The sequence below is a fragment of the Gossypium raimondii genome, chromosome 10 (genome assembly GCF_025698545.1).
Source record: "Gossypium raimondii isolate GPD5lz chromosome 10, ASM2569854v1, whole genome shotgun sequence".
Lineage (NCBI taxonomy): Eukaryota > Viridiplantae > Streptophyta > Magnoliopsida > Malvales > Malvaceae > Gossypium > Gossypium raimondii.
The window spans coordinates 51543788-51569225 of record NC_068574.1 but is presented as its reverse complement, the minus strand read 5'-3'; the positions used below and the strand labels follow the sequence as shown (position 1 = coordinate 51569225).

Below are 25438 nucleotides of genomic sequence, written 5' to 3'. Positions count from 1 at the left end.
AGACACTCTAAGTAGAAAATAGATGATCGATTTAAGAACAATATTTTCTAGGCTAAGTTTAATGGATGATGGAGGCTTGCTAACCGAGCTACAAGTGAAACTCACCTTAGCCTATTAGAGAAAAACTAAACATCCTTTAAATGTATTCTTATTGCCATGGATTAAGAAGGTGGAAGATGGAAAAAATAAGGATTATGGGTTCAATGACGAGGGAATTTTATGCTACCGCAGAAGGTATTGTGTACCCAACGACGTGGACCTAAAACAAACCATGCTTCAAGAAGCGCATGCTAGCCCTTATGCTCTACACCCCGGAGGAAAACAAGATGTATTAAGATGTAAAGGAACTGTACTAGTTGCCTGGGCTGAAATGTGATGTGATAGAATTTGTGGCTAAGTGCCTAACATGTCAGTAAGTGAAATTTGAACATTAGCTCTCTTCTAGGTTGCTACAACCTATCAAAATACCTCAGTGGATGTGGGAATGAATAACGATGGACTTTTTTAGTACGTTTCCATTAACACCGACTAAAAAATATTCGGTTTGGGTGATAGTAGACTGATTAACTAAGTCGGCACACTTTTTACCTATCCATAAAGATTATTTATTGCAAAAGTTGGCTAAGTTATATATTTCGGAGATGGTGAGGTTACATGGGGTGCCCATATCAATTATTTTCAATCGAGGTCCTCGTTTTACATCTTGATTCTAGAAGAAGCTCCAAGAGTCACTAGGTACTTGTTTGAACCTTAGCACTACCTTTCATCCACAGTTTGAAGGGTAATTAGAATGGGTTATAGAAATATTGGAAGATATGTTAATAGGTTGCATTATCGAATACTGAGGCAGTTGGGAAGAACATTTTCCTCTAGCCAAATTTGCCTACAATAATAGCTTTCAGACGACTATCTAAATAGCACCTTATGAGGCATTGTATGGTCGTAAATGCTGAACACCGTTGTGTTGGACCGAACTGTTAGAAAAAAATTGGTTTGAAAATGGTTTTCTTGCACAGTGGAAAATAAAAATTTTGAAAACCGACTCAGTTTGTAATATTTATAGCAAAAAACCTTTAACCGAAACCATACTTGTTTTTTGGATTAAGTGGATCCTTGATGTTTTTCAGATTTCAACCAAATGATCTTCTCCACTATTCTCATACCACGAATTGCTTTGAGTGTGGGCTCGAACCAATTGAATTGAAACATGGAACTAGAAAAAAGTTTTCTCTCTTTTTTGTGTGAAAACGAAAAATCTCTATTCTTTAATAAAAACCAGTAGAATCATTATTATGAAAAAACATATATGTTACAATTGAGAATAAATTTTATCTATTTTTCAACAGAATAAGAATCTCTCAAAGTTGTCTACATAACTCTACCGGTGCCATCTATTTCTAGAAAGAGAAGGTAGAACCTTTGCAAAGTTGTAAAAGTTTATTTCCACTAGAAAAATGATATCCTAGTTTATCTAGGATATAGGGGCCGACAACTCTAGTTAATGATACTAGGGTTTTGCCATCCCACCTTCTTACATCAGAGGTTTTGGGTCTCTCTCATATCGGGTCCAATTACGAGTACTTCCTGGGCCATTTTGACCCAATACTCTGTGATATGATCCAACCCAATTTAATTTTTTTATTTCCCAAAATAAACTCTAATATTTACATATTAAATATTTTTTTCTAATCCTAATTTTATCTTAGCAAAATTTTAACGATTTTACCCTCGGTAAAATTTTGAGAAAATTCGTTCAATTTGTCACAACTCAACATGTTCACTATGACCAAATGGTTTATTTTTGTTTTCGAGCTTCAAAACAATCCAAAAACATAAACTCATTCTTCCACCATTTTTTAAGTAATCCTATATAAGATTGCAAATTCCCATTTTTATTTTTATTTTTATTTTTGGAAACCTACTTTCATTTCCAAATGATTCCTTTTCAGAGAAAACCATAATCATTCTTGAATGTTTCTCATTTCTCTTTTTCTATTCATTTTGTTTTCTATTCAAACACACAATTCATTTCTGGTTTTAATGAGCTAGCAGAGGGACTGATTGGACATATGTAGTTGAGGCTTAAATTATTTATAATTAAGTTATGGATTTTCACCTATTAATTATAAACTCAGTCATGAAGTCATTGCACTACAGTATCGTGACTGAGCTCTCGCTAACGACATACCATTATGAAAGTAACCACGCAATGCTCGTCCAATTACCTTGTCATAAGTATGTTACCCTCATAAGATATCATTGATCTCATTGGAATAATATCCCTATTCCAATATGATCAAATTTTATCTCATGATAACCATTACATCTCCCTTCATGAAAAGCCAATCACTATCGAATAGTAATCAAGTCATCCATCACAAAGGCGGACAACCTATGGCCACGTTTACTTTTCATCAACCATGTAATTCCAATGAGAGGATATCATTTACCCATGTTTTGGGCTATGAACTCCACTATTGTGAATGAAACTACATACTAAAAAAGTCGCACATCCAATACACCAGCTTTCGGTTCCTTATCTATTTGAACTCAGACTTTTACTTACAGCAAAGTGTATGAGTCACACATACATAGTCTGTCATCCACTCAGGATTTAGGTATGTCACACTATGAATGCCACAAGTGAATAAACTCATAAATGGATTCAGGATCTATTCTGCTTTGGTCCTGTCTAATGTACTGTCAATCCAGTCAGTCACATTCATGTCTCTATCTTCTAGAAGTCATTCACTCTGATGCCCAAGATAAGGCATCTCCCTAACTGGACATGATAGTCGACATATTAGTCTTTCAATTGATTTTTTTTCATTTTCTATTGCACTAAGGACATGTTTAGGTTCATCTACTAATACAAGCTATTTTTCTGTACTGTGATCTGACCACGTAATACCGCTTAGTATTAGTTAAACAATTAGACAACCAATGAGCAACATTTGCTTCTATTTTGCTTTCTGTGCAAAAATCATGTGAGGAAAACTATACAAATTATATTAATTTAATCAATGAAGTTATTTTATTAACCAATCTGTTCGAAAAAATTGCAACTGTATATTGACAAAAATACTACACTTAGGGCACTAGATTTAACACGAACTGGATGAATGGAAAGTCTTAGATCCCGAGTTAGTGCAAGAGTTGGAGGGAGAAATAAAATTGATTTAGGATAGACTAAATCAAATTGATTTAAAAAGGAAGGACATTGAGTACAGTGTCGGTGATCAAGTCTTCCTAAAAATATTCCCATGGAGGAAAATGTTGAGGTTCGGTCGAAAAAGTAAGTGAAGTCTGAAATTTATAGGATCTTGCCAAATTCTTAAAAGAGATGGACCAATGGCATGCCAAATAGAATTACCTCCTTAACTGGATCGAATCCACGACGTTTTTCATGTCTCCATGTTGAGACGATACCGATCTAACCTTTCTTACATTGTTCCGATCAAAGAGATTACAATGCGGTCGGACTTGTTCTTTGAGAAGGAACCTGTGGAAATTTTAGATAGTGAAGTAAAGATTATAAGAAGGAAACGGGTCCCATTTGTTAAGGTTCTGTGAAAGAACCATGGCATAGAGGAGGCCACATGGGAACCAGATAATGTAATTCGTCAACAATATCTCATATGTTTGAACAGGTAAATTTCGAGGATAAAATTTCTTTAAGGACGGGAGAACTGTAACACCCCAAAATATAGTGTTAATTTAGATAAATAACAAATAAATGACTTAGTCTTGATGGTTAAGTAGTTACTACACTCCCTAAAGGTCTTAAGTTCTATCCAGTCCTCTCTCATTTCATTTCTTTTTATTTTCAGTAACCTAGGGAGAAAACCATATTAGAATATACATTATTTTGAGTAGAAACTTAATAATAAATGGGCAACAGCCTAATGGTTAAGCCCTTACACTTATCCCTTGCATGCCTAAGATCAAGCTACACTATTCCCCTCCATTTCTCCTTTATTTTCGACAGCAGGAGTAAATTGCCATCCAGCCCCCTCAAATTTTGAAAACCCTAAAGCCTTTTCCTAATCACAATTGAACTATAGTTTTTTTCTAAATTAAACTAAAAATTTTCTCTTCTCTCCCTATTTCTTCCCCCTTTCCTTCTTCATCTTTTTTTTTGTAAACTAATCTTTCCCCATTGTTGAAGTTTATTTTTTTAACTCCTGAATCAAAATCAATTCCCAATTTTAACTCATTTCTCAATCGAATTCGTACTCACTAGTAGAAACATTCTTTGATCGTTGCCAAGAATCGGTAAGTACGTCTCAATCCCGATGTTTGATCTCGAATCTTGTGAAATAATTAAACGATATTTTCTTGATTTATTATTGAATCTTTTGACAATCTTGGTTTATCTTGGAATCCATAATTAATTCTTGCGTCAATTTTGTTTCAAAGACTTGATTTAGGAACCTCGGATTAGATTTGAACATGAGGGACGTCGTTCGAGATCCTAGTGATAGGTTTGTGTTATGTTACAGGCGAACCGGGGCGAACCATGTCTTAGAATAATGCCACATGACCCCTCACATCACAATGTGCCCCTTAAAACCCTAGGGATTCAATTTACACACGGCCAATACCTTTCTATATGGCCTACCACATGATCGTGTCTCCTCTGTAGCTTAATTTTGCTTGTTCCACATGACCACAGTCTATTACACGACCTGGCCACACGACCGTATAACCCCTCTGCATGGCTTAAGGCATTGCACACAATCATGTGCCCATGTTTCACAATTTTCCCTAGAATTTTTGTAAAATGTTCAATTTAGTCCCTGTATGATCCTTGAACTGTTTTTAGTATTTTAACTCTTTCAATTAAGTCTATGATATTATGAATAATGTGGAATCCATGATTTGATTGATTAGATTATTACTATATGTGCATGAGATGTAACTAGTACATGCCTTCTATGATTGAAGTGCTGATAAATTGCTATTGTTACTTGTATCATTGAATTACTAATTATATGAACAACATGCTTACTGTACTGATAAACCAAATACGTGACATATATGTCTAGTGCTACTGTTGACCTAACTACATAATGAACATATCCACTATTTCTGTACTGTATACCTACATGTCATACTGCATTGCATGGGCTGGAACGCTTTGAAATGAGGAAGTATTGGCAGATTCTCTGCAAATACTGGTGGTTTATCCACAAGTTTTACTAATAGCTTTTATCTGCAAACCCGTTGTGTATTCACAACTACTGGTAGCGTATAAACTTATAAAAAATGGTGGTTTATACATAACTTTTAATGGTAGCCTTTATGTAATGCCCCAAAACTCGGCCTAGAAGTTTAGTTCGAATCTCGGAGGTCACACTGATCACCGAAGTGATCTAGAAACCATTTTACAAAATGATTTGTTCAAATTTCATTATGAACCCAGTTTGCTAATCGCGAACTAGATCGACTAATCATCCAAATTTCAATCAGAAAATTTAAGTTATGTTTAAAATATTCATGAACATAAGTCCGCAATTTAAGAAAACAGTCCAAAATAAAAATTTCAAAAGAATCCCAAAACGAAACTTAAACCACAGTTCTTATAAAATCTTACAGTCTAAAACCATTTATTAAAACTCAGAACTAGAGAAATAATTTATTAGCTTATTTAAAACGTGGTTGTTCGAGACCTCTGGCATGCCGTGTCTAGCTATAGAAAACAAGAGTACCTGAAAGAGGGAAACGAATGGGGTGAGCTACACAAGCTTAGCGTGAGTTTGAAATGTAACAAAAGACAAATTTACAAAATAGAATTTCAATTAGCAGTTCAATAGCGAAATGTACTTACAAAGCTATTACAAATCCGAAATGTAAACACGGAACTAACATCCCAACCATACGTATCAAATACTGCACACCATATCATTGTGAACATATCTTTCAAAGAAACAGATGCTCGCACAACCAAAGGTATGTACAAATGCAAAATAGATTTTTAAAAAACCCACCCCACCAACCGAACACCACTCTGATCCCCATTCACACCACGAATGAGCTAAAGGTATCCCAACCAACCATGCACACCACATAGGACCTTGAAAAGCCCATCCAACCCTACACACCACATATGTGGAACTAAGCCACGTAAATGACAATATGCAGCTGAGTTGACATATGTATCATACTGTGCAGTAAATCGCTGTACAGATGTAATGCAATTGGAATTGCCGATTCAGATCAGACTTCCTTCTCTTCGCAACCAATCCCAAAAACTTTATGCAAATGCATGTATGCAAACAGACTTACAGAAATAACATACAGATAATCAAACAGAATCAGAGTTGCACACAACAAATCATTAAACTAGTGAAACGATCACATATAACACATATGTCCTAGCCAAAACAAAGTCACGAATACCCTTACTGAGGCCTGCCCAATGGTCAGAACAAATAGACTAATGATCAGGTCAAAAATCTGACATAGAACAATTATTTACGACGCAAGGCCACACGCCTGTATGAAAGGAGGCACATCGCCGTGTGACTATGACACATGCCCATGTGACCGAGGAACATGGCCATGTAGACAGCCCGTGTAACTCTTTATCCATTTTTGCTAAAATCAAGTGAAGGGAAAACACGGCCGTGTGGAAGCCTCACATGCCCACGTGAAAATCGACTAAAAATCCCTAAATTAGCCACACGACCGTATGGACCACCCGTGTGCGGCACACCCCTGTGTGACACCCGTGTGGTCACGAAACCACCCTAAAATAGCCTGGAAACACATGAATTTCGACATCAAATGATCCTTAACCTTTAATAGTTCAGAAACACACCATAATTAATCAAATTTTATGCAATTTAAAAGATGTACAACATTACCGTCATGCAGTCACCGAAACACACATAAATTTACTGAATTCCACAACAATTTGATTCCAAGTTAAATAGTTTCAGAACACACACCTTAAACAAAAAAATAGCACCCAGAATTGTTCGACTTGCTCCACCAAGCCGATTCAAAAACCTTAGTTTAACATACCAATTTATAAAAACTTCAGTTTAACAGTAAAAAGGAAACAAAAAGAATTTTATCTAAACCCAATAAGGAAACCTACCTTTTTCACTTCTGAAAAATCGAATATACATAGAAAAACTCCCTAGAAAAATAACAATTAACGGATGAAACAAAGAATTCAAAGAAAATGATTTGTTTTGGGGAAGAAAGAAGAAAGTAAAAAAAACAAGAAGGTTTATAGAAAACACAAAAATAGGGAACGTGCGTTAGTTGAGTTTTTTTTTCATCCCAAAATATAATAAATAAAAGTGATAAATTAATATCTCAAACTTAAAACAAATTTAAGATAAAAAGAATTAAATAATCCCTCAAAATACACACATGAGGATTCAAACCCAAAACTCAAAGGTACACCAACACACAACCAACCACCAGACTAGCAGACCCATTCTTACACTAAAACGTGGAAACCAACCTAATTGTTTGACCTAGCCACTGCCCCCAACTACAAATCTCAAAACTTTTAACCTCGAAATCTAAGGTGTTACATTTAATCTACAAACCCATTGTGTATTCAAAACAACTGGTAGTGTATTAACCTACAACACTTGTGGTTCATCCACAAACAAGAGTGTTCGGGATATAAGAGTTCTGAGGAAACTCATACAGTAGAGTGTAGCGGTAGGGTAGGACTTCTCTTTACTGTTAAATTGAAATGCATTACATTGGCACACATAAGCATCCTCGAATGTTTTGTCAATTACTGTTATACTATATGATTGTTACTGTATTGAATATTGTTGTTATATGCTTGGTTCCTTCATTTGCATTGATTTTCTTGTGATGGAACTCACACTAAGCGTTACAGCTCACTCCTCATTTAATTCTCATCCTTACAAATAACCTACCAGGTTAATATGCAGAGTACAAGAAAGAGGGACTTGAAGTTCTTGCAAAAGATAAAAACACCCAAAGTGTTTTAATAGCAGTGGTAGCAACAACCCTATATTCAACTTCAATAGAGGACCTAGCTATAGTTGGTTGTTTTTTTTTTTTTACGATCAACTAATAAGAGTGTGCCTAAGGAAGAGAATATTTCCAATGGTGGAAACACAGTCTGTTGGGTCCCTATCCCAATCTTCATCTACATATATGCTAAGAATGTTTTAAAATTGGCAATTGATTCATAGGCCATAATTTATAGTGTTTTTCAAGAATCAAAGGATTCGTTTGATTGCTTTCTAGTGAGTTTTTGTAAGAGAGTGCATAAACTGAGAAAACTTTAATTGTTGCGGTGAGGCAATTGGAGAGAGCACACATTTACTATCTTGCATATTTGTTTCAGTTAACAAATTAAGTATATACTTGGATTGGGTTAAGAATAAACTATTACTTATCTGAAGAACTTTAATTCCAAAAAAAAAAAAAAAGACTTACCCATAGTCGAGTGCCAATTAACTTTTTTTTTCATGACAACAACTCAATTACAAATATATATATAACTTCAAAGTGGGAAGGTTTGACGGCAAAGAATTATAAGAGAAGAGAAATATAGGTTATCTTTTAAATAAAAAAATAACTGTTAAAATAAATTTGTAATTTGTGATGGGTGGTAATTGATTATGTTACTAATTTTGGAAAATTAATAAATTTGTTAATTTTCCTAAATTCCGATGTATTTATTTTATTGGTGAAATATTGTTATTGTTCTCAAATTAAACCATAAAATTATGTCAGAAACGCTAGAAGGAGGGCTTGAACCTCCGACCTTGTGGTTAACAGCCACACGCTCTAACCAACTGAGCTATTCCAGCAACTTGCTATGTATTTCATGCGTATAATTCTGTGCAACCCACTTAAATTCAACAACGCCGGTTGAAGACCATATAAGTTTAAATTATTTAATAACAATACTAGTTGTATATATTATTGCAATAATTAGTATATCTTTGCTAGCAAATTTTTTGAATTTTTTTATTATATTACTAAATTATTTTTTTATATATTAATTTCATCTTAATATTTAATTTACGATTATCACTTAACTAGTGTTACAGTTATATGCCAATTAAAAGTAAATTGAGCTTTATAAATATTCTAACACTTTCAAGTGAAATTTAAAACAAGCTAGGAAAACAAAATCATTTTTGGTATTATTTATTAGATTCCCTTGTTAATGTTAATAAGGCACTAGAATGTGATGGAAAATTAATTTAATCGAACATGAGTATATTTTATTTTTATTCACTTTTTACTACTTTAATTTTTAAATATCATGGAACTAAAATTCAAGCTTTGATGTTTAATGATGTTGTGCTAAAATTCAAGAACCAATTTTGATTGAAGATGACGACAAGGATGATAGATTGAAGAAGAAGATCAAGAAAGAGGATGATGACGAGTAGGATAAATTGAAGAAGAAGATCAAGATTGAGAACATTTAAATATGTTTATTAGATTTTATTTTAATTTTTTTAGGAAGTTGAATTTCAGTTTGTTTACATATAATTTAATTTTAATTATTTTTATTTGTCTTTGATTTACAACATATTTTTTATAATACAATTAAATATTTTAATTTCAATAATTATTTCATTTACAAAAGAAATTACAATAAAATTTTAAAATAATTATTATGACAACCTCATCCCAATTAAATAAAATGGATTTTGAAGATGAAGATTTCAAAAATTAAAACTAATATTTTTACATTAAATTTAAATTTAATATGATAACTATTAATACATTAAAACCACAATGTTAAATTACATTTTATTGTAATTTAAATTATTCAAATATATCAAAAATTTCAGATTTGTTTAAGTGCAGAATTCTCTTTAAGTTTTTCTCCAAGAATTCTCTCTTGCGTTTTCTTTAGAAGTTGTTTTAACAATCTTTTGATTGTGGGAGCCGTTTAAAGTTTTACTTGTAACTTTTATCTGTAAATCCATTGTGTATTCACAATTACTGGTAGCGTATTAACCTACAAACAATTGTGGTTTATCCACAACATTTAATGGCAACTTTTATCTGCAAATCCGTTGTGTATTCACAATTACTGGTAGTGTATTAACCTACAACACTTGTGGTTCATCCATAAGCAGGAGTATTCGGGATATAAGAGTTCTGGGGAAATTCTTACAGTAGAGTGTAGTGGTGGGATAGGACTTTTCTTTACTGTTAAATTGAATTGCATTACATTGGCACACATAAGCATGCTCGAATGTTTTGTCAATTACTACTGTACTATATGATTGTTACTATATTGAATATTGTTGTTATATGCTTGGTTCCTTCATTTGCACTGATTTTCTTGTGATGGAACTCACACTGAGTGTTATAGGTCGCTCCCTGTTAATTTTCATCCTTACAGATAACCTACCAAGTTAATATGTGAAGTATGAGAAAGAGGGACTTGAAGTTCTTGCAAAAGATAAAACACCTAAAGTGTGCCCAAAGAAGAGAATATATCCAATGGTGGAAACACGATCTGTTGGGTCCCTATCCAAATCTGCATTTGCATATATGCTAAGAATGTTTTAATATTGGCAATTAATTCATATGCCATAATTTACAGTGTTTTTCAAGTATTAAAGGATTCGTTTGATTGCTTTCCAGTGAGTTTCTATAAGAGAGTGCATAAACTGAGAAAACTTTAATTGCTGCGATGAGGCAATTGGAGAGAGCAGACATTTACCATCTTGCATATTTGTTTCAGTTAACAACTTAAGTATATACTTGGATTGGGTTAAGAACAAACTATTAATTGTCTGAAGAACTTTAATTCCAAAAAAAAGAAAGACTTACCCATAGTCAGGTGCCAATTAACTTTTTTTTCAAGACAATAATAACTCAACTAGAAATATAGATTATCTTTTAAATCAAAAATAACTTTTAAAATAAATTTGTAATTTTTAAAATATATAATATTAAAATAAGAACAGATGATTCACATTAGCATGGGTGGTAATTGATTATGTTACTAATTTTGGAAAAATAATAAATTTGTTAATTTTCGTAAATTCGATATATGTAAAATATTGTTAATGTTTTGTTTTCCTTTAGTAAAGTGTATTGAATAATTGTGATGCTAAGGACTAATTTCTAAATAGTGTAAACTTTGAATTGTTTTCATTTGCTTGTGTGAATACAATGGATCCAAATGCATTAAAAGTTCATGTAGACAAGATGAGAACTAGTAGGACATAAATAACATGCAATTAGGAAACTTTATGCGCACAAATGAAAGTTGCACTTTGGTGCAAATAAAAGTGACACTTCGATGCAATACAATGATTGTTATGTATATCCTATATGTTCTATTGAGTCTACAGCTGAGCTATATAAATATTAATGGCAACTATTTTATTAAAGAGATTGAAAGTGAACTATGAATTGATTACTTGAGAATCCATTATAGTTATTCTCTAATTAATGTTATATATGGTAGTATTAGGTAACAAATATATATATTTTGTAACACCCCAAACCCGGCCTGGACGTTATGGCCGAATTTGGTGATGTCACATGATAGTGTGTTTGAAAATCGATGCTCGTGTTGAAAAAAAACCCGTAACTTTGCTTAAAACATTTTCCATTTAGATCTCGTCGTTATCTTTTATTAAGTCTAAAATAGTGATTTTTATTTAGTTGTTAGTTTGCAAAATATTATACGTTGCGGAAGCTTTTTAAAACAGTTTGTGTCCTTGTGGGTATTTTGCTAAAACACATGCATTTCTTTTAAAAACCTGTGTTTTATCTACCTCTAGCAGATATAAAACATAAAGCAGTATAAAATCCAAATTTTAAGCAAAAACTCATAGCGGTCATTATTACAGAAAAATACCCCAAATAAGCTTTAATAATTAAATACGAAACAGTAAATAGGAGTCGTGTGGCCATATCTGAGTCCTCCGCCGCTCCGATCCGCCTAAGTCTAGGGATTACCTGAACAAATGAATCAGAAGGGTGAGTAATTGTCCTTTTGGATTACGATTATCATTTTAGATTACAATTAAATACTAAATTATTTTTTATATATTAATTTCATTTTAATATTTAAATTACGATTATCATTTTAGATTAATTGTCACTTAACTAGTGTTACAATTATATGCCAAGTAAAAGTAAATTGAGCTTTATAAACATTCTAACACTTTCAAGTGGAATTTAAAACAAGCTAGGAAAACAAAATAATTTTTGGTATTATTTATTAGATTCCCTTGTTAACGTTAATAAGCTTCAAGTATCTCAAAAGCTACGACATATTAAAAGTATGGTTCTTCGGATGAACACAACACTAGAATGTGATGGAAGATCAATTTAATTGAAGATGAGGTAGTTTTGTGATATTTATATTTTATTTTTATTCACTTTTTACTATTTTAAGTTTTAAATATCAAGGAACTAAAATTCAAGCTTTGATGTTTAATGATGTTGTGCTAAAATTCAAGAACCAATTTTGATTGAAGATGGCAACGAGGATGATAGATTGAAGAAAACATCAAGAAAGAGGATGATGACAAGGAGGATAGATTGAAGAAGAAGATCAATATTGAAAACATTTAAATATTTTTATTAGATTTTAATTTAATTTTTTTGGGAAGTTGAATTTCGGTTTGTTTAGATATAATTTAATTTTAATTATTTTTATTTGTCTTTGATTTACAACATGTTTTTTTTATAATACAATTAAATGATTTAAGTTAAGACATGTTTAGAGGGAGGCTAACAGAGTTGGGGATTGCATCGCGAAGACATATGGTGATGTGATGGATCAATTGATTATTCTTGAGGAACCTCCTAGATATGTAAGAGAACTATTGGATGATGACATTCGACAATCGTTGTTGATTATAGTTAGAGCACATTAACTGCTAATGTTATCTTAGATTTGTTATCTAAGCTTTATATTTACCAAAAAAATTACTATAAAATTTTAAAAAAATTATTATGACAACCTCATCCCAATTATATAAAGTCGATTTTGAACATGAATTATGAAGTTTGATTCTACTTGATTCAATTTTATTTTACCTTTAAATTAATTTTTTATTCTGAATTAAAAATATATTTTAAATATAAAATGTTAAAACTTAGTTTTTTAAGTGGATTTCAAAAATTAAAGCTAATGTTTTTACATTAAATTTAAATTTAATATTTAACTTGATAATTATTAATACATTAAAATCGGGGTTTGATTACAAGAAACTCAAAAATCTAATGAAGTTTTTTGAGAAGTACATATAAAGTTGTCTTGGAGGGGAGCGAAAATAAGAATTAGGCTTTGATTACAAGAAAATCATAGTAAGTACGATAATTTTATGAAATTCATTAAATAAACTTGATACGAAAATGAAGAAAAGAGAAGAGAAGTGAAAAGTAAGTTGGAGAAAAAGGCAAGGAGGTAGTAAAAGAGTGAAGGAAGAAGAAAGGAAATTGTCCAAGCATTGGTTGTAAGTACTTCAAGAAATTACTTTATTTAATTTAATCTAAGTATAAATTTTGTTAAAATGGTCAATTTATATGTAAATATGTTGTTGTTATGCATAAAAATTTATTAATGAATGGTGAAGATGTGAATTGAATTTTAATTATAGAATGAATAGATTTGGTATATTGAAATGCTAGTAAGAAAAGATTAAATTATGAAAAATATAAAAATATTATATGTGAAATGATATATTGTGAAATAGAATATCTAATGCTTTAGTGAATGGATGAAAAGTGAAATTGTAGTGAAGTTATAAAGTGTATTGAATAATTGTGATGGCAAGGACTAAATTGTAAATAGTGTAAAGTTTGAATTATTTTCTTTTCATTGTGTGAATACAATGGATTCAAATGTATTAAAAGCTCATGTAGACAATATGAGAACTAATAGGACATAAATGACATGCAATTAGGAAATTTTATGCGTGCAAATGAAAGTGGCACTTTGGTGCAAATAAAAGTGGCACTTCGATGCAATGCAATGACTGTTCCGTATATCCCATATGTTCTATTGAGTCTACAGTTGGGCTATATAAATATTAATGGTAACTATTTTACTAACAAGATTGGAAGTGAACTATGAATTGATTGGTTGAGAATCCAGTATAGTTACTCTCTAATTAATGTTATATATGGTAGTATTAGGTTACATATATATATATATATTTAGTGGTTAAAATGTTAAATTAAATTTTAATTCTTGGTATACTTACTAAGTTGTCACAAGCTTGACGCGTTATTTTTCCAATGCGTAGGTAAAGGCTAGACTTGAAACTCTAGGGTGAATATCAACCTGTACTCATCTGATCACATCCCAAGCTTGGAAGAAAGCACGGTTTGTCATTTTGGTAATAGTTATGACATGTACATAGGTTTTAGTCAAGTATATGAAAGTAAAACTCTTAGTAGACACACTTGTAAATTTCTGATCATTTTGTTAACCTTAAAAACTTTGTTATATTTAATTAAGTAGTATGTTCAATTATATGATATTTAATATTGAAAATACATATATGAGAATGGTATGTTGATTGAATTGGTTGAAATAAGGTATATGAGCATTGCTTAGGGTGTTAAGAAATGAAGCATAGAAATTTCATAAAAATACAGTGCACGTCATGACGTCAAACTTCTCACATCGCAACAAGATTAAGTCAGTAAGTGACTCCGCGACTGTAGACTATTGAATGAGTTATCGTAAGCTTGTATAGAGTTCAAACATAAGGCTAAATTTTTTATGAGTACAATTTGATTCTAACAACCTAAATGATATGATAAATTGAATTGTAGTTTATTTTTTTGTTGCTTCGGCAACAAACGTAAAATCCTAGTGCCTTGACCTGGCGATCTAGTCGAGTATGGGGGTGTTATAGTGGGGCCTTGCCCATAGAGATAATTTATTATCTTAACACCTCGTACAACAAGTGATTTTAGGCACTAACACTCACCATGTAACACCCCTTACCTTTCCCAGCATCCAATACAGATAGGAGATGTTGTCACACTCGGTTTCCTTTAAAACCTAAAAATTTGGAACAAATTAAGGGTTAAATTGAAAGAAATCATAAGTTGGTGGCCACTATTGAAAAATCAGGAAAAGTTAGTAACTGAAATTGTATAGGATTGATGTCCAAGTCTAGTTCGGTTAGAATAGAACCATCGATTTCCTTAGTGGGAGACAAAATGATTATCAACAAAAAATTCCTAAGGGGTTGATAGTTGAGTGAAAAGAGCTATAAAATAGTTAGGAAAATAACTACCCAGGGAGAATTCTTTTCCCTTTTGTTTTATTTTTCCTCTATTCTTCATCTTTTTCCTTGGTTATTCCGAAGAAGTGATAATTATGGGAAACTCTGTATGGAGTGGTGAGCGTGAGTTTTGAGTCGAGAAAGTAGAGTATCTAGCAAGCTGGGGTTTTGCAAGTTTCTGGAAAACTGAGTTTTGAGTTAAACATGCTGAGTTTAACCCATTATTTGGTTGACATTCTTAGCTGCCTTGAGAATGGAAGCTTTTTAAAACAGTTTGTGTCCTTGTGGGTATTTTGCTAAAACACATGCATTTCTTTTAAAAACCCGTGTTTTATCTACCTCTAGTAGATATAAAACATAAAGCAGTATAAAATCCAAATTTTAAGCAAAAACTCATAGCGGCCATTATTACAGAAAAATACCCCAAATAAAGCTTTAGTAATTAAATACGAAATAGTAAATAGGAGTCGTGTGGCCATAGCTGAGTCTTTCGCCGCTTCGATCCGCCTAAGTTTAGGGATTACCTGAATAGATGAATTAGAAGGGTGAGTAATTGTCATTTTAGATTACAATTATCATTTTAGATTACAATTAAATACTAAATTATTTTTATAAATATTAATTTCATTTTAATATTTAAATTACGATTATCATTTTAGATTAATTGTCACTTAACTAGTGTTACAATTATATGCCAAGTAAAAGTAAATTGAGCTTTATAAACATTCTAAACTTTCAAGTGGAATTTAAAATAAGCTAGGAAAACAAAATCATTTTTGGTATTATTTATTAGGTTCCGTTGTTAACGTTAATAAGCTTCAAGTATCTCAAAAGCTACGACATATTAAAAGTATGGCTCTTCGGATGAACACAACACTAGATTTAGTTTTTCTATTTCCCAAAATAAAATTTAATATTTATATATAAAAACATTTTTTTATCCTTATTTCCCCAAGCAAAATCTTGACGATTTTATCCTTGGTAAAATTTTAACGATTTTGTCTCTGGTAAAATTTTGAGAAAATATGTTCAATATGTCACAACTCACCATGTTCACTATAACCAAATGATTTATTTTCGGTAAACCTCGAAACTATGATTGAACCCGACATCCAGAGAATCACCTTGGACCTCAGACTGTTTTTAATAAGTATTATTAAGTCTCTATTAGTTTGGTTTGTAATATTTAGCTATTTTTGGTTTGTGGCTTGGTAACTTTTCATTTGAGGATTTTTGCATGCGTGGATTACTCAAGCACAATGACCAGAAAGTGCATGATATCTAGATTAAGTAAATTTTGACATTGTTCCCTAGTTTCTACTGCATTGCAATGAATCCAATTTTGAAAAAAAAACAAATCGATAAGGCAACTAAATTTCCAAAATGACATGAATAATGGTTTTTTCGCTGCATTAGTTAACATCAAGTTTTTAAAAAGTAAAGTGATGAACAAATGATTTTTCTAAAACAACTTTGTCAATAATAAAATGAATCTTTAAGTATAGATGACACACTAAATGAATGTTTTTAAACTAACTCAAAGTTCAACTATGGTTTTTCTCTAAAATGAGTTTATTTAAGGTCTTCAAAAGTAACGTAAGTTAGCTTAGCCATTTCAGTAACTAATGTAGTCTTTTCAATCTACACCCATTGAATCAAGCCACTTGTTGTGATCATGATCAACTAGTAAGAGTATGAATTTCCATCCAATTAGTACATGAACCTAATTCCTTAAACATTCACACGTGCTAATAATCATGTAACGTTTGGCCATCATTCTAACTTAAGCATAGCTTAATGGGGAGTTACTTAACTAGATGATCTTGAATGTATAACCATCAACTCAACACCTATCACATCATACACCACAAATGAGTCATCTTGGGACAATCTTATTGCGTAGCATGCTATGACTAGTTGTCCTATTTGAAGAAAATATTTATTCATGTATCGCATGATAATACCTACCAAAGGGGTCGGTCCAACTATCATATGATCATAAGAAAATTCTGCTCACTTTTAGGAAGTCATCTCATTGAAAACCACATGACAACGTCTACCTTGGGGTAGGTCCATTTCATGCCATCACAAGAGATCATTGATGAAGGATGTAGGTCTTGTTTAGGGACCTTCTCTCACTCAATATTTTAAAAAACATGCAAGGTTTTTATCATATCCAGTTTCAATCATGTATGATCAATATATGCATGACAAGTACATGTGACATTCTTTATTAAACTATATGGCATGCTTATCTCATGTATGCATGACATACTTTGACAATTTTATAATATTTACATTCATTCATTCATAAAAAATCAACATTTTGATTTTCCATAGTTTTTCTTTTATGGAAAAATTAAAGAAATGAATGTGACCCATACAGGTAGGATCCTAGGAAAAGGAGGTGAGTCATATTTGACCACTTAAAAACCAAGTCTTTCCTAACCAGATCTAATCCTAGACATGCACCTTCTTATTACCACACTTCTCACAGTTGTCAAATAACCTAAATAAGTGAATGGAACAATACAACATATGTATTTTCACATTACCACACTTCTTATCTTTAATTGATCAAATGTGGATTATCTCATACATATATATATCACAATTATATCATAAATAATTATTAAACATATATATATATAAAGAGATGGGTAATTCAAATAAAATTGCTAGCCAAGGTTTCAATGATTCTATTTCTAGAAAATAAAATAAAAACAAAAAATACATAGTTTTTCACCATAAGGCATTCTTTGTGTCTTTGACCGCCATCGCTCCATCTTCTCCTCGTCGTGGACTCTTTTTTAGAAAAAATTACATTTATGTCCAATATTCGTTTTCGGCTCATAAGAATTTTAAAAGCAAAAATAATCCTACGTGGAGATGATAGCCCACGGTCTATTTCCTAAGAACCACAAACTTGACTAAAATAATAATAATAAAACAAATATATATAATATTGCATTCATTCACATACCTCCCTTTAAACATGTAAATAATCACAAGAATACCACATCTTATCAAATATTAATCAAACAAGATGAAGAGAGAGATTCGATCTCGATTTACACCATAAACATAGCACAAACCTGGCTTTGATACCAATTTTTGGAAAAAATCCAATTTGAAAACGGTTTTTTTGCACAGTGAAAAATTAAAATTTTGAAAACAAACCCGGTTTGTAATATTTATAGCAATAAATGTTAATCGAATTTGTAGCTATGTTTTAGGATTAGCGGATCCTTAATGTTTTCCGGCTTTCAATCAAACGATCTTCTCCTCTATTTTCCTACCAGGAACTGCTTCGAGTTTGGGCTCGAACCAATTGAATCAAAACACAAAACTAGAAAAAAATTTCTTTTCTTTTGGGGTGAAAAAGGGAATTCTCTCTTCTTAATAGAAACCAGTAAATTTGTTATTCTGGAAAAATATATTTAAAATTTGAGAATAAATTCTCTCAAAAGTTCTCTCAATAGCTCTACCAGTTTTCTTCAATCTATCCTCACTACACCAAAATAGGCTTTTAGCGGCGCTTTTTTAGGCCTTTAGCGGCGCTTTGAGAAGCGCCGCAAAAAACGCCGCTAATGACAGCATCGCTAACTTTAGCGGCGCTTTTCCCACAAACGCCGCTAAAGACCACGATCTATAGCGACGCTTTTCCAACAAACGCCGCTAAAGACCACGATCTATAACGGCGTTTTTCCCACAAACGCCGCTAAAGACCACGATCTATAGCGGCGCTTATTCCACAAACGCCGCTAAAGACCACGACCTTTAACGGCGCTTTTCTTACAAACGCCGCTAAAGAACAAACCTTTAGCGGCGCTTCTAGCAAAAACGCCACTAAAAACATAATCTTTAAAAAAAATTATTTTAATCAAATAATATTTATTTTTTATGATAAATATTATATTATGTTTTATTTTTTAAATTTAAACTTTAAATATACTTTTTAAAGATAAATAAAAATATTATTTAAATTAAATTTTCTATGAAAATTTTAACTCTAAAACTAAATATAAAAATTAATAAATTTAGTTTTAGAATTTAAAATAATAAATTAATAACACGTTAAAATCTAAAAGTTAAACTCAAATTGTCGTAAATATTAAAGTAAAAATAAAAATTTAGAATCAAAACTAAAATAAACAATGGAAAGATAACTCAAATGTAAGTTTTATTTGCAAGTTACACGACAATAACGAAAAATTAAACACCACATAAAATTTATCAAACTAGTTAAGAAATACATGGTGAAGCCATGTAGTATAAATACAATAGAATCATAGGGTAATTTTGCATAAATATCTTGAGTACCAAGAACAATTTGTCACAAAATTATAAAACATGATAAAAAAAAAAAAGTGTAGCAGACAAGCTATTTGTTACTTTTTGTTTTGCTTCCAAGGCTTCCTCACCGCCTTTATCTTGGCAATGTAATTATCTTCATCATCCCCGCTTAAGAAAACAAAGAACCTATTGTTAAACAATTTATAACTTGAAAAAGAAAAGAACCATGTTACTCGGACTTAGATATGAGTGTTAGGTGTCAGTATAAAGACATGTCAGATATGGGTATGAAGGCATGTCTGTGGTCTCCTCAACCTCTTTGTCCGGGGAAGGAGAATGTGAACTAGCATGTTTTGGAGACTTCAGATGGCTAGAACGATTCTCTCTTTCCAAAGAATGATCCTGTGAGACCTCCCTGTCGAGAAGGGACTTATATACTAAATGATGCCAAGATCAAGCAATTTCGCTTTCCCACAACAAGGAAACAGTTTGAATTATTACCTTATTGTGGAAAAATGAAGCAGGCGGGCAAATTTCTGGCTCTAACATTAGTACACTGAAACAATAAACTTTAATACACAATGGTGACTATAGGATGGACATCTGAACTCCCTAAAATTTTATGCATTATGTTAATGAAAAATGAAGTGCAGTATGATGTGCTACTTGCTTTACTTGTGCAAGTTCAGCGAACAATATATGCATGACATTAAACAGGTGAATAGATCAATGCATAAGCTCCAATATGCAAGGCAGTTACTGTCCAAACCACAATACAGAACATACAGAGATAACAACTAATTATTCCACAAACTTGCAAAACTGCCAAAGCACAATGCAGAAAAAAACAAGTCTACAACTAAATCATAAAAAAAAGCTACCTTCATTTGCTTGCACAGGAGGGCTCCGATTCCATGAGGAAGAACTACCAGCCACGATTCGTTTAGATAGGTAAGGCAGAATCTCAGACAGAACAATCTCCGCAGCTGCGTCCACATCCTTAGAGTTCTCGATAGCAACAACTTTTAGAATTCGTGAATCAACATGTGCGAGGTGTAAGAAAATATACTTACCTTTGCATGTTTGTTACATTTCTTTTTCCAAATCACCACGCTTTATGTTATACACATACATAAATCAATTACAGCATGGGATTAAAAATGGGTAAAAAGAAATACCTGCGGGAAAATATCCATCAAGCATTTATAAACCTTTGCACACAATTCTGATAATAGGTTCACGTATTTTCATGCAAATTTAAACTATTTGAAGAATGAGAGAATTAAAATATGCACAAACGATAAGATAAAGAGCATAAAATGTACAATCCATGCTTGACGTTTGCTGCACCACTGATTTTCTTTTTCTTTTCTTAATAAAATTTCATCCTTACCATAACATCAGTTACTCCTATAATCTAAACAATTCATCCTCATATATCTTTGTAGAATGGGATATACGTTAACTTCAACATGATTCGGGTCAGTCGTTTAGACTCGAAAATTTATTCAAAAAGTGAAAGATTTTATATAAAAAAATATAATCTAAATTATACTTGAACTAGATTTTAAGTCCATTTTTTAATCAGATCTGAACATAAAAAAACAGACTTAAAATTATATATTGACTCGACTCAAATTCGATTCCAACCACGATCAAGTTTAGACAAAACAAATACGATGCAAAAGGAAATTTGATTATTCAAACGTGCCTTGAACGAATAATTACCTGTAATAATGTTTTTATATATATATATCTCAACAATTTGCAGTTAATAAACGTAAAAATTATATTAAATAAAATTAAGGCATCACGGGGCCTCTTGCAACTTGGCAAATTACCACTAAAAAAGGGATACAACCTGTACAGATACTATTGTTTAGAACTTCTTCAGTAGCTACCTCGATTCTGTTGGACAATCCGGCACCGTTTCTAAGAAAATGAAATTTTTATTAGTGTAGCTACCAAATTTTATAGAAGGTTATGTATTATTGAGTTGGCTACATTGTCATTGACTGACCTCACCTTTAAAGGGATCGAAGATAGAGTGCCATTTTGACAAATAATATATTAGCAACATGATAATATTGAAAATAAAAACAAAGCTACGTGTCACATTTTATATGGTAAAGCATAGCATGAAAAATGATTAATGATTAATGATTAAATATGACTTAGACCTAGCGAGATCAAAAAGATAATTAGCAAATTGAACCCTAGTAACCTAATTATCAACAAAATCAAACAAAGCTGACAAACACGAAAATAAAGGAACTAAAAATCTTCAAATTGAAGTACTTAAGATCCTTTGTTCATAAAAATCTATCACGCCCTCTAATTATCAATAACTCCATCCACTAATATCAAAATAGAAGAGCCGGTAATCCTCACTATCAAACTTTTAAGTTACATTGACATATAAAATCCAAGAAACAACTAAAAATAAAACCGAACTCAAGTGAAAATATTGCATCCACAAGCTTTATTGAAATTGAAGCACTTCACCACTAGAAAATGAAAGTAAATGAATAAACTTAAAAGGTATACTAAGAAACTTACCTCATACATCTACAAGTCAGACATGCCTTCTAGATCCTTAACCACCAGTAAACACAAATCCAATATTTTGATTCGATGTCATGTCGATGGATCATTTTAAAATAGAAAATAAGTAAAGATCTCCAACAAAAGTGTTAAATACTGCCTTGTATCTTCTTCTTTTTTCCCTTTTAACAATTCTGCATCAAATTCATCATGCATCACTTCTGTACATCCATGCTTTGTGTAGACTATACAGCTAAAATAACCACAAAAACATAAGAAGAAAATAATAGAGACTAACCTCAATCGCCAACACTCCAGCTTTTCAATTCCAGTCTCTCCTTGAAGAAAACCCAAACTTTACACTAAAAAATAAAAAAAAATATATTACAAAGATTGACAACTCTTCCGACTTCGCCAATGCTAAACCCTAATCTGGAAACACCTGATACTTCAATGATTCTTTTACTCGTAAGCAGATTGGAGAGGGTAAGATCCGACGAGGTCGCTCTTAACGCCATGGAGACCGAATCATAACGCACTTCGGGCTCCTCAATTTCATGCCGAATGGTCTTTGGTGCCTCCATTTTCCTTTTCTTTTTTCTTTTTGAATATAATCGCTTCTTGTTAAAATTTTCTTTTGGGATTTTTTTTATAATGTCGTAGAGAGGGGGGAGGGAGAGAAAGCAAGACAGACAGCGTGTTTGCAAAGTGAAGAGTTTTAGGGGGAAAATTAGGGGTTTCACGGGGGAAATTTGGGGATAAAATGGTGGGATTTTTTTAAAGTAATATTATTCTTTGCGGCGTTTATTATAAAAACGCCGCTATTGCTTATTTTTGAATAAAACGACGTCGTTTTGCTCTGTTAAAAGTCTCTTATTTTGTCTATTAAAAATTATTAGTTAAGTGATTTTATAAAACATTTATTATTACTTTTTTTTATAAATTAGATTTTTATAAAAAAACCAAGTTATTAAGTTAGAAAACAAATATAGTATATTTTGCTAGATCTAATTAAATTTAAATATAAAATAATTTTATTATTTTTAAACAATGAAATGGGTGATTCGGGTAAAACGAGCTTGAAGTTAAAAAAGTTTTTAAAATATGTATTAATTTGTCTATGTTTAAAATTTTAATAAATGAAAATATATATAATTAATATATATTAAATTAATAATAATACTGAGTGGTCTAAAATAGATTTGAGTTAGCTATATAAAATAAAGACAAAATTTAGGTAAAAATTAAGACTCGTATTTCAAGTTAAGCTAGGCTTGAACAAATATAATGCATGTTAATAGAATACATAGGTCCGACAAAACTATAATTTTCAATTTAAATTGGTTCCCAAGTCTTTAAAATATTCTAATTACATCCTTAAACTAACGAGGTTATATCAATATGGTCCCTCCATTACTAAAATCATTAATTTAATAGTTAAATGAGACGTCAAGCCTTAAGTGGCATTGTTTAAAATGAAAATTTTAAAATATATTGTAAAAACATATTAAAAAAGGCAAATCCTCGGAGCGAATAAGAATGAAAATTAACCTTGTACTTATTAAAACATTGTGAAACTATTTAATGTCAAATTCTTTGAAAATATTTAAAACTCAGTATTATTGTTTTATTATTCCTCAACAAATATAATGCAGCTTTAACGGTTTTAAATACACCAAAAAGATTTTGAAGAACCAAATCTTCACACGATTTTAAAGAACCAAATTACTATTATCTATTTTACAATTAGAAAGCACTAGTTAATCTAAACCCTAAACCATAAACCTAAACCCTAAAACCCTAAACCCTTAACACATAACCTCTAAACCTTAAACCCCAACCTTTAAACCATAAACCATAAAACATAACCCCTAAACCCATAATCCATAAACCTTAAAATAGTAACTCCTAAACTTTAAACTCTAAACCATATACCCTAAACCAAAACCTTAAACTATTGTGATAATTAATTCAATATTTTAAAATTAATACTATCTCTTTTACGATTATATAAGAAATTATTTAATATGTAAATTAAAAAACACTCAGTAATGTACCCAAAAAACTTTAACAAATAGTATTTTAATTTTTCCATTTTTAACAAATATTTTTCTATGTTTTTTATTTCAACTTATTTCTACGTGTCATTATTTTTTTTTGAAGATTTTGAATATTTAATTAAAAATATATTGAATTTTAATTAATATAAATAAATCAATTAAATAATAAATAGACAGATAAAATATTTTTTGCGGCGCTTTTCCAAAAACGCCGCTAAAGACCCAAGCATTAGCGGCGCTTCTTCAAAAGCGCCGCTAAAGACCCAAGCATTAACGACGCTTCTTCAAAACCGCCGCTAAAGACCCGAGCATTAGCGGCGCTTCTTCAAAAACGCCACTAAAGACCCAAGCATTAGCAGCGCTTCTTCAAAAGCGCCGCTAAAGACCCAAGCATTAGCGGCGCTTCTTTAAAAACGCCGCTAAAGTCCCAAAAACTAACAAAAACGACGTCGTTGGGCTTAGGTTTTTGCGGCGCTTTTTGGAAAACGCCGCTAATGCTGATTTTTAGCGGCGTTTTTAGAAAAGCGCCGCGAATACTTGATCTGTAGCGGCGTTTTTCTAGAAGCGCCGCTAAAGATTGATTTTTAGAGGCGTTTTTTATCCAAACGCCGCTAAAAGTCTGTTTTGGTGTAGTGCCTCCTCGTCATCATCCTCTTTCTTGAACTTCTTCTTCAATCTATCAACCTCGTCACCATCTTCAATCAAAATTGGTTCTTGAATTTTAGCAGAACATCATTAAACATCAAAGCTTGAATTTTAGTTTCATGATAATTAAAAATTAAAAGAGTAAAAAGTGAATAAAAATAAAATATAAATATCACAAAACATCCTCATGTTCGATTAAATTGATTTTTCATCACATTCTAGTGCCTTATTAACGTTAACAATGGAACCTAATAAATAATACCAAAAATAATTTTGTTCTCCTAGCTTGTTTTAAATTCCACTTGAAAGTGTTAGAATGTTTATAAAGCTCAATTTACTTTTAATTGGCATATAACTGTAGCACTAGTTAAGTAACAATTAATCTAAAATGATAATCGTAAATTAAATATTAAGATGAAATTAATATATAAAAAATTAGTAATATAATAAAAAATTCAAAAAATTTGCTAGCAAAGATATACTAATTATTGCAATAATATTGTTTACTATATATACAACTAGTATTGTTATTAAATAATTTAAACTTATATGGTCTTCAACCGGCGTTGTTGAATTTAAGTGGGTTGCATAGAATTATAAAACAAGAGAAGCCAATAAATAGCTTATGCAAGGAAAACATAGCAAGTT

General features: G+C 31.5%; 1 non-coding gene across 1 annotated transcript; it reads right to left on the bottom strand.

The window, feature by feature from the left end:
* Positions 1–8745: 8745 nt before the first annotated feature.
* On the bottom strand, positions 8746–8819 carry TRNAN-GUU (transfer RNA asparagine (anticodon GUU)). The gene has a single exon. It is a non-coding gene; the product is annotated as a tRNA-Asn (tRNA).
* Positions 8820–25438: the final 16619 nt, after the last annotated feature.